The 10,388-nt window shown below is 40.1% G+C and overlaps 1 long non-coding RNA gene across 1 annotated transcript in view; it reads left to right on the top strand.

Moving 5' to 3' along the window:
• LOC137473476 (uncharacterized) overlaps positions 1-4,395 on the top strand; it is a 6,821-nt gene extending 2,426 nt beyond the window's left edge. Inside the window, exon 3 of the long non-coding RNA XR_010998833.1 lies at positions 3,767-4,395. This is a non-coding gene — a long non-coding RNA (uncharacterized lncRNA). The remainder of the gene's footprint in view (positions 1-3,766) is intronic.
• The last annotated feature ends 5,993 nt before the right edge of the window (positions 4,396-10,388 follow it).

The following is a 10,388-nucleotide window of genomic DNA, read 5'->3' as shown; positions in this document are numbered from 1 at the left end:
TTAAAAGCTCGTATAGTTCTGATTGTTGTTGTTTATAAAGCTCAGTATTAAAATTAATCAAGGTGAGATCAGTCATATAGTAGGGAGAAAAGATACTTAATTGTATTTTAAGGTGTTATTATTTACCAGGCTTTTTTTACTGTCTCCACAGCAAACCTACAGGGGGAACACATTATAGCACTCCTCATCTGCTTCTATGCAAGATCAAACAATTTTTCTTAAATGACTTCTGAAATAATTGGCTCCCTGCACACAGTAATTACCTTACTACTGCCAAATAGATCAATTGCAAAAACATATTAAAATCTTCTTAAACATATTCACATTTCCTAATAATTATTTTGCTACATTCCATTTTCTGGATTTGGGCTTTTTTTCTTGTTTTTTCCCCCTCATTTCACTATTATATTTTTGGCATTCTTTCAGACTATAAAGCAAGGCAGTGACCCATGAAGCTCTACCATGAGAGTAAATCCTAATATCACTTCAGGCAGGTACTACCAGTGTAAGGGAAAGACCCAGAACTAGGGATTAGCTACTAGAGTCCAAGCAGAGACAAAATCTCCCAAACATTCCTAAATAATGTCAGAGTTCTGTCTTGACTAGGGCAATGACAGATAGGCTCAGCTCATATCTTTCTTGATAGTCATATCTTGCAGGATCAGTCATTTCACCCCAGCTCTTCATCAAATTTTGTCTTGGATTTCAAAGGGTAAAAAAGGCCAAATTGAGGTACCAGCTTCTAAAAACAACCTCATGCAAGCAGATTTCCCTTTAAAAATAAAACCAAAATATTTTGCCACCTATATTGCAAGCTCTTGAGCTATGTGATTTGCTTCATTGTGCATATAAAGACTGTGTTTAATAAAATCTTGTATGCTGATTTCTCAAATGATATCCTTAGTCTTGGCTGGTTGTGAGAATGCCCTTCCTGCAGCTGTCCTGCTGGGAGAGCCACCTGCCAGGCCACAAGCACCCCTGTCACCTGCCAGGCCACACATGTGTCCCAGACTGGAAGGGCTGGCAGGAGTGCTGCAAGATGCCCCAGAATCAGCCCCATGTTCCAGGGAGATCCGGCTGCATCTCTGCTCCTCCTCTGGCTGCAGAGCCTCATCCTATTGCCTACATCAGCAAAATAAAACAGGCCCGTGAAGCCCATAAAGTGCATTTTGGATGACTGAATCAAGGGGAAATGTGGTGCTTTTCTTCTTTCTTTTTCCTTGCTTCTTTTTCAGTATTCTTTTGTACTTTTCTGGTTTGGGTTGGAGGTTGCAGCTCTGACAGAAAACTTTTTATTATTTATTCCTGCACATTATTTATTCCTGTTTGCCTATTGCATGGTTTCCCACCTCAGTCAGGAATGTCACCATATTTTCTGAAGTCTCTCAGGAATATTTCAGGGGTAAGGTTACATAAGCCAGCTGTTAAAGGCAGCACCACTTACTCTTGCCTACAGGTAACCATTGAGAAAGCTGGTTAGAGTTTGTGGAGAAAAACGTAGAAGTCAGGTTATCTCAGCCACATGACTGTCAAAGTAAGTGAGATTAATCCTAAGTGCCTTGGGGCTCACTCAGAAGCAGAACGTTTGATAACTGGTATCTTGATCTGTGTGCACAACATGTCACCATAATGGTTCCTTATCTGGAGTCTGTAGCACTGCTAGGTAGAGGAGTTAGGATCAAACCTCAGGAGTCATCATTCCCCTCCTAAGACAGCAAGAGTGGAAGATATTTTTAAGCCAGCAATGTAGCTTCCCTATTTGAGGAACATTTTATCCCAGCTAAACCCATCTACTCTTTAGAAGATCACTCTTGCCTTACTTTTGAGCTCTACAGAGACCATGTCCTGAAAGATGATTTGGCTGTGGTTACATTCATAACTCAGATGTGCTGAATGTATTCCCTCTGTACAACTACAGCAGTGCTCTCCATCCATCTTTTCTACTAACAGCTCTAAACACAGAGCAGGGACAGATGTCTAGAATAGATAGGAATTTCTGATCTTACATGATGTGCAGTTATCCTCTCTTCACTCCAGGTGTGGCTAAAAATAGTCTGTCTTATGGCTACCAAGCAAGGTTTTCTGAAGAAGTGTTTACTTTTACTTTTAAACCAGAAGTTCCTGTGCTTTGGAATTCAGAAACAAATTCTCCAAGCAACAATTCTTGATTCTAAAAAAACACTCAGTATGTAGTTACACCAACCACTAGTAGAGCAAGAGGGAATAAAGCCTGAAATAAAAAGTAAAAAATAAAATAGAAAGATGACTGGGTTTTTGTATTTCTAACAGCTGTTTTCAAAGCACTGAACATGGGGAAATGTTTTGACAGCCAAAAAAAGATTGAAGAATGGCCACATTTTGACTACTGTTTTACCTGAAAACTGTTAATCAATCGTTATTTGGCACAGAGCTCCTTCTCTGTAACTTGCTGAGAAAAAATGAGTTATTGCAAGTAAATAACCATACTTCCTAATAATCTTAACTGCTGCAGTCATTATTAAACAGTACCAAGCTTACCAGCTGGAGGTGGAAAGCTTGGTATGCTATTGCCAGGCAATTCCCTAATCCCCCAAACAGTCACATTAATGAATATTGCAACAGAAAGGTCAGAGGAGAAAGCAGAGTCAGATAACATCATACCTGCTTTGCTCTGTAGCAGAATGTGCATTTCCTTTTCCTTGAAACAGAATTAATGACCAAAATAAGGTGAAAGGATGTGAGAGAACATGACATTTGAGTGTAGAAAAGTGTAGAAAGAAAATGTGTTTACCAGGGAATGAAGACAACTGGGTAGGTTTTTTTTTTCACTCACACCATGGGAAAAATAAAAGGAAACATTCAAAAATAAAAAAAATTAGTACATACTAATGCTTTTTTCTTTTTCTCCAAAATAAATATTGCTGCATACGAGGGCACTGTTTCAATCCTTAACTGAGCACTTAATAATCATATGCTTAAGTTTAAAAATATGCATTTTCCTTTTTTGTTATTATGAAATTAAAGCATGAGAATAACTGACAAATAATTGCACAAAGAAATCTCCAAATGAATACATTATGGAGTACCTTTAGCCTTAAGTAGGATACATCCTTTAAAGAACTAAGGGAGAGCTTGTTTTGTAGATATATAAATATCTAGCACTAGTTGTTTGCTTATTACACGTGAAAGTTGCACACAATTAACTCACAGGCAGTGGAGCCTTTGGATTTAAATGAGTAATTCCTTTGTAGAACTACACCTGGTAAACTAAAATGGTCCCTTAAACTTGAATCAGCAAACAAAGAGGTAATTTTATTAAATATTTTAATGGTACAAACAGGAATCTTAAAAAATTCTTATATTACTGCTGCTAAAAATTTATTGTGAGCATTAAATATCAGCTCTCCAATGCTAAAAACAGGGCAAAATTCTACATCTTTGAAAATAGGAACCCTCAATTCCTCTGGCTCGGGTCCTCAACACCATCTTCCTCAGGCTACATTTCACCCAGCTGAGGACCACCCATCCAGGTTTGTGTTGATATCATTGCATGTTTATAACAGATTGTTGTGGGGTTTTCCATTCATTGAATTTATCTTGTCTGCCGAATGGCCTCTTAACAGTTCCTACAAACAACAGACTTCCCAAAGAATTTAAGACATTTCAGGTCTGAAGAAATTAGCATTTGGTGGCATAAATTAGTTCTATATTTATGATAATGTAATCAGTGAATGACAGATTAGATGAGATTAAAGACTGAGACCCATATTCTTTGTTCTGACTGCAGGTAAGTAGGATTTAAGGAAGAGCTCTACCTCATCTCCCACAGCCTAGGCCAAGTCAGGGACTGGGTCACTTTGGCACCATTTTGAGTAGCTGCAGAGTTGCTTGCACAAGTGCTTGTTGCTCCTGATATGCTGCATTTCCAGATCTGAGCAAGATGGGTCCAGTCTCACCCAGTCTCGTCTCTGTGGCCATCCAGAACTGCTTCAGGGGAGGTAAGAAGCCCTGCAGCAGTGCCACCTCCACCTCTCCACGTAGTGAGCAGGCTGTTAGGCACAGGCTATCTGGCTGAGCAGGATGTGCACAGAGGAAATATTTGGGGATCCTGTGCTGAAGTGCATTGTCCTAAATTTTATCCAAACAAGATTTGTGTGCCAGAAAGAGGTCTTATCTAGTGAGACCAATATATAGTCATTTTAAACTTTGGATCAGTAATAATTGGGGACTGGCTTTAACTCAAAGCCTAGAGCAGGCACACTGATACACTTTTGAAAATATTTTGCTGGTAATTTTTTGATGGCACCTGAACATTAAGCAGATGTCTTCATTAGGCTGTCCTTTTCTCTGGAATAATACTGTGGACTGAAAGTCCTGTTAAGTGTCTAAATAGAAGTATAAGTGTGCCTCTCTAAATGGTATTACCCTGCATTTGCAGGCACAGCATTTCATTTGCCTTTGTGCTGCTGTGATGGTTTAATCCCAGCTGCAGTTCAGCCCCCTTAGTCTCCACACCAGTTTTCCTTCTTGGGAGATAAAACTTTTGGGAAGGAACAAAGCTCTATTTCATGCTCATCTACATGTTTAGTTTTAGTTATCAGGTGCCAATCCTGAATCCCAACTTTAAGGAACAAAATTCAGCTCAAACTTTCCTGGCATCAACTGTACATCAGTGACATTCAGAAAAAGGTTGATATGTGATGGTAATGTGTTCTTGTAGCCCAAAAGGCCAAAAAATCCTGGGCTGCATCAAAAGCAGCATGGCTAGCAGGGCAAGGGAGGTGATTCTGCCCCTCTGCTCTGCTCTTTTGAGACCCCACCTTCAGTGCTATGTCCAGCTATTGGCCCCCCAGCATAAGAAAGACAGAGACCTGTTGGAACAAGTCAGGAGGAGAGCCACAGAGGTGATCAGAGGAATGGAGCTCCATGAGGACAGGCTGAGAGAGCTGGGATTGTTCAGTCTGGAGAAGAGTAGGTTCCAGGGACACATTATAGCATTTTCCATTACCTAAAGGGGGCCTGCAAGAAAGCTGGAGAGGGACTTTTCACAAGCAAATAGTGACAGGACAAGCAGCAAAAGTTTTAGCCTGAACAATGAGAGGTTTAGATTAGCTATTTGGAAGAAACTCTTTACTGTAAGGGTGGTGAGGCTCTGGAACATGTTGCCAAGAGAAGCTGTGGATGCTCCATTCCTGGAAGAGTTCAAGGTCAGGTTGAATAGGGTTTTAAGCAACCTGGCCAAATGAAAAGTGTCCCTGCCTATGGCAGGGGGTTTGGAATGAGATGACCTTTAAAGTCCTTTCCAACCCAACCCATTCTATGATTCTATGATTCTCTGACATGAGCAGCAGGGTCTGCACAAAGTCATTTCACCCTTTGCATTTAGAGCATTACCACCATGTAGGAATCAATGCAATTGTGAAGCCCGATTGTTACTCAAGGAAGAATTGCATAGGAAAACATGTACAGGCTATATTCTGCCACGTAGGACACTAAAATAAGACTAAAACTTTAAAGAACTATGAGGAGATTCATAAAGTGTTTGGTGAACACATTAGTTATTTTTGAGACTCGTAACGTTGACTTAAAATGTTTAGCTTTTGAATTTGACTTAAAGTATTCATGTAGACTGAATGTAGTCATGTATTTGGGGAATTAATAACTTTATTTCTAAGTATTACTTATTATTCTTATATACAACAGCCGGAGGAAATTTTCTGTTGCTTATCTACATTTCAGTCTCTTTGCTTAGATTTCTTTTGGGATCTGACCTATAAAAACAAGTGGATTTATGATACTCTAAAGTTTACAGTAAACACTTAACAAATACTATTTCAGATATGAAGTTTATAGTGTTTAAATATAGTCTTCGATGTTATCGTTTTCGGTGTTTACTGAGTGAAGTAGTTTTCCAGCAAATGTCAAGAAAGCAGCTAGTGTGTAAATATACCACAGAAAGCAACTGCACGCTGCCATCTACAGAGCAGGCTAGGGATATGGCAGAAGCAGTTTATCGCCAGGAGACATGAGAGAGGGTATTGATAACCAAAAAATGTCATGGCTTTTCCTTTTCTGGCAGCAGTGTCTGTTAGTGCAGAGCATGTGTTGCAAAAGAGGCATCGTGATGCAGACTGTGCACGAGTGTTGTGTGAGGAATGAGAAGTGGCACAGTGTGGTGAGTAATTTTTTCTCTGAACGATGTTGTTTATAATACCAAGGCTGCATTCGGAGCAGTCAGGTGAAACCATGCAAGAGGGAAGGAGGACTGCATGTCCCATTCCCGGTGGGAGAGCTCCACTGGGGATGCCAGGTTGCACACATCACAGCAGCTCAGTTTGTGCAGTGTGTTGCAAGAGCGTCGTCTCAGATCCCGGCTCTGGCAAAAGAGGATGTTTCATCCAGCAGCCTCTCCTTCCCCATTCCTGACCCGTGTCTGTCTCTCTCCAGCTGCCTCTCACGTCTTCTCCCTGCCAGCTGCTGTTACTGCCCAGCGCTTGCGTTTCCCAAGAGCTGCAAGGATCAGGAATGAGCACAGGACGCTCTTGGTCCCACACTCCAGTTCAATTCATCCACCCAGCAAGAAGCACCTGCTCAGGCCCAGCCAGCAGTTCTCTCCACAGTCTGCAGGAGAGAAGCAGGAGGGTGTGCCAGTGTACCACACACGCAAATTATATTAGCAACACATCGGCAACATTTTACTCTCGCTCAAGGGCTCCTTTTTGCAAGTGGAAAAAAAAAAACAAGGGAAAATACCTTACTTCAGCTCCCCCCCTACACCTATCCTGCGCACAACTGTCCTTTTCAAGAAGCTTTTGAAGGACGCTAGTTGGATAAAAGAAACTGGGAACCATTGTGTAAGGCAAAAGTAGCCACAGAGGCACTTTGCTTTTCCCACCCACCTCTGTGGGCCTTGCAGACCTCCAGCAGCCACAGGCTGTCCCTCGAAAATCCGCAGCGCTCAACAGAGCATGCTTTGTTCATAGTCTGGTTTTGAGCCCTTTGCTGCTTGCTGGGTGGCTGTGAACTAGAGCATCTCACTTGTGTTTATCACGTTATAACTGAGGCTGTTTGTACATGTCCTGTAGTAATAAACCACTGGGGTTTAGACTGAGGTCAGTGGAGCAAGTGCTGGCACTAATATGTGCAAGTACACTGCCTATCACAGCTGGTCCAACAGCTGGGTTTGATAGCTGGCACGTCTATATAAATCATTGACAACAATAATAGTCAGTAGCCTCAGCCCTAAATCACTGTTAATACTGTTCTAAAAAAGCAGTCCTAAATTAGCCGAACCATTTGCCTCCCTCTCAGAAGAAAAGTTAATGCTTATTGTACAGACTGCCCGTAGTCCCTTGTATTACCCATGTTTGCCTTCCTTCAAGGAGCTTATCTCATCGTGAATTGATGATGAATTATTACAAACAATCTTTCTTCAGACTTTTGGCTCAGGAGCCTAGAAATTTCCTCAGTGCCAGATTGTTGACTTCAGCCTCAATTAATGATCACTTTTTATCAGCTTAGTTCAAATGTTTGGTTTCTAACTTTTGGTTGCACAGTCTAAACATTTCCGAAGTCCAGATAGACAGCTTTAAATTAAAATGTTGTGATTTTGATACTGACTTGATGCCTTCCTGGCTAAGTGGGAATATTTTATTCTTCCTTCACTTTGATTAATAGACCTGTTACAAATCCTATGCTTTAGAGTACCAAGGAGTGAAACAAACAAATGCCATGTAGATTAACCTAGTTAAGGCCTAATCTTACACTTCCATGACCAGTTTTTTTTAATTGTCATAATTTTGCAATTGTGAATAATTGCACTTCCCTGCAGTCACCCATTTGTCTTTTTCTTAGCTGAAACTTTTGTTCTGCAGATCACATGCTGTATGGTTAAATATCACTCTATTACACAATCACTTCAGAGTTGAACTTAAGTATCAGCAAATTATTCTGCAAGAGTCTCTGCTAGCAGATTGCAGATCTTTACCACCAACAGTTAAGACAGGATAAAAATTCTTGTCTTCACATGAAACACTGGTAGTTCTGCTGAGAATACTGAGTCTTCAGGGATTCTCAGCCTTGGATGCTAGACCAGTCACAGATTTTGTAACGGCTTGTTCCCACACCCTCCATCAAATACCCCGTAGGAATTAAAACCACACTACAGGAAATCACAGTCTTTAGTACAGTAAGAATAAAAATGCTCAGGTTCACTGTTACTAAATAATGACAATCATCTTGTCATATTGGTTTGTAATCAAAGATGCATCTGTATTTTGTAGACTTACTTTAGTACCTTCTTATAAACTAATCAAGATTTAAACAAATTTTTTTAATTAAGTCACCTTCTGGTAAACAGGAGATATGTTTGAAATTGAATACACCTTTTATATTCTGAAGTTTATTGTACAGCTAGGGCTTTTTATTTAGTTAGAGAAGTTGAACTGAGATAGAGACACTAAAATAATTATAATTCTTTAAAATCATAAAAAAACATTGTATATTATCTTGTTTTGAGTCATTTGAGATTCTTAAAATGCTCATTAAGTTTATTAATGTATGTTCTGGTATGAATATAGGTGTATCCCTGTCTTGCATTTGCCAGCAATCAAATAAAATGGAGTTAACATATTGTCCTAGTGCATACTTCAGATTTATGCAAAGAGTGCTGCCAAGTATTCCCATCATTTAGGCATGAAAGTTTAGATACATTAGTTCCTTGCATAGCCATGTGGACACTCAGCACAAAAAAGGATTTGTAAATATGCTGAGACTTATTTGAACCCTAATTGAGTTAAATAAAATGGAAGCATCCTTGAGATCAAAGCTGTGCATCCCACTGGTGAATTAATGGCACATGAGCAGCAGGGAACTGGCGACACAAGAAACTCTATGGAAAACATGGAGGTGCCCAGAGTTGCAGTTCCTTACTGTGATAGAGCCAAGACTTCTTTAAAACAATGGCCTCTCGTGGCCACTCTCCTTCACCAGCCAACTTAATCACACAGATAATTTATTTGTTTTATTCCATTCTCATCTCTAATAAGTTTACATAAACCTCTGACTTCTGTCCCACTGTACAGGTCAGGGGCATCAGGTACTCTTTATGTGTGCAAACATCATGACTGTTATCTGCCTATTAAATGCCTGCCTTACCATCATTTGTCCTGATTAATTCCATGATGAGGAGTGAGATGCCTGTTAAATCCTGCCTGTGTTGGAGCGCTTAGACCACTGTGCATAGGCAAGTCATAAATGGAAGATTATTTTGTACCCAGGCTGTATGCATGATTGCTCTGGCAATCACAGTTTTTGTATGAGTGAATGTGCTCAGGAGCAGATGTGTAAATGAAGCTCTGGGCAAGAAGTTAAAAAATTTGTCGCTCAGCAAAAAGTGAAAAGTTACAGCAAGGTAAATTTAGAGGTCATTTTCCTTCTGTATTTATATATATATTTATTGGATAGCTGAAGATGTAAGAGACATGGGTAATAGACTTATAATGAAATATGAGTTATGATACTTAACTGTGTTCTTTTTTACTCATTTATATGTTGGTTTGAATATGATAGAACTCAGGAGGTCTCCTCTGAGATAACTTCAGAGTTACACTGTTCTTGGTCAGATAATCTGTCCTGAAACAGCTGATAAATTTTCATGGCTATCAGATTATTTTTCTCCTAGCTAGCTGCACCTGATACTATAATAATACCACTGGGGGTAGTTATCAAATAGGCTTTGGTATTGATAGCTGAATACTTTCTAAATCTCATTGACTAGCTCAGCAGTATAATGAAATATCTAATGCCTATGAAGTCTTTCCTACAAAGAGCTTTTTCTGTCCTACTGGATTGTCTTTAGAACAGAGCAAGTTCTCTAAAATCTATGTGATTTGCAAACTTTCCCTTCTTTTCTGCAATTCTTCCTGAGGATTCCATGTCCATTTTTAAAATTACATCACTTTCTGTCTGATATTTACCACTGTGAATTCAGTTTAACACCAATAACATCATGAAAATAATCATGGTTTCCAAAAGATGGGTAGCTCTGACCACATGTATGCCTCTGGTGCTGCACTGCTGACAGTCCTGCCTCTCCCTCTGTGTCATGAGGAACCCGGTCAGGTGCCCACAGTGTGCTCAGGACATCAGACAACTGATGTTTGCTAATGTGCAGCCAAACAATGACCAGTCCTGGGGGATGTGATTCTCCTTTCCACAGTCACAGGCCTTAGGTAAAGTCCATTCACCCTCTAGGAATGACAGAGTTAAGCCTCTCAAAATATCTCTGTGTCTCAACCTCTCTTCCTCACTCCAAGAAGACACTTCCTTAGAACAGACCTTTTCTTTGCAAAGCAGCCAGAGTCTTTCTCACATGGAAGAGCACAAGGCATTTCAGTGGAGACAGGCTG

Source organism: Anomalospiza imberbis, chromosome 4 (assembly GCF_031753505.1).
Source record: "Anomalospiza imberbis isolate Cuckoo-Finch-1a 21T00152 chromosome 4, ASM3175350v1, whole genome shotgun sequence".
In the NCBI taxonomy this organism is placed as follows: domain Eukaryota; kingdom Metazoa; phylum Chordata; class Aves; order Passeriformes; family Viduidae; genus Anomalospiza; species Anomalospiza imberbis.
Note: the sequence above shows the minus strand (reverse complement) of the source record. Positions and strands in the feature narration are given on the sequence as shown.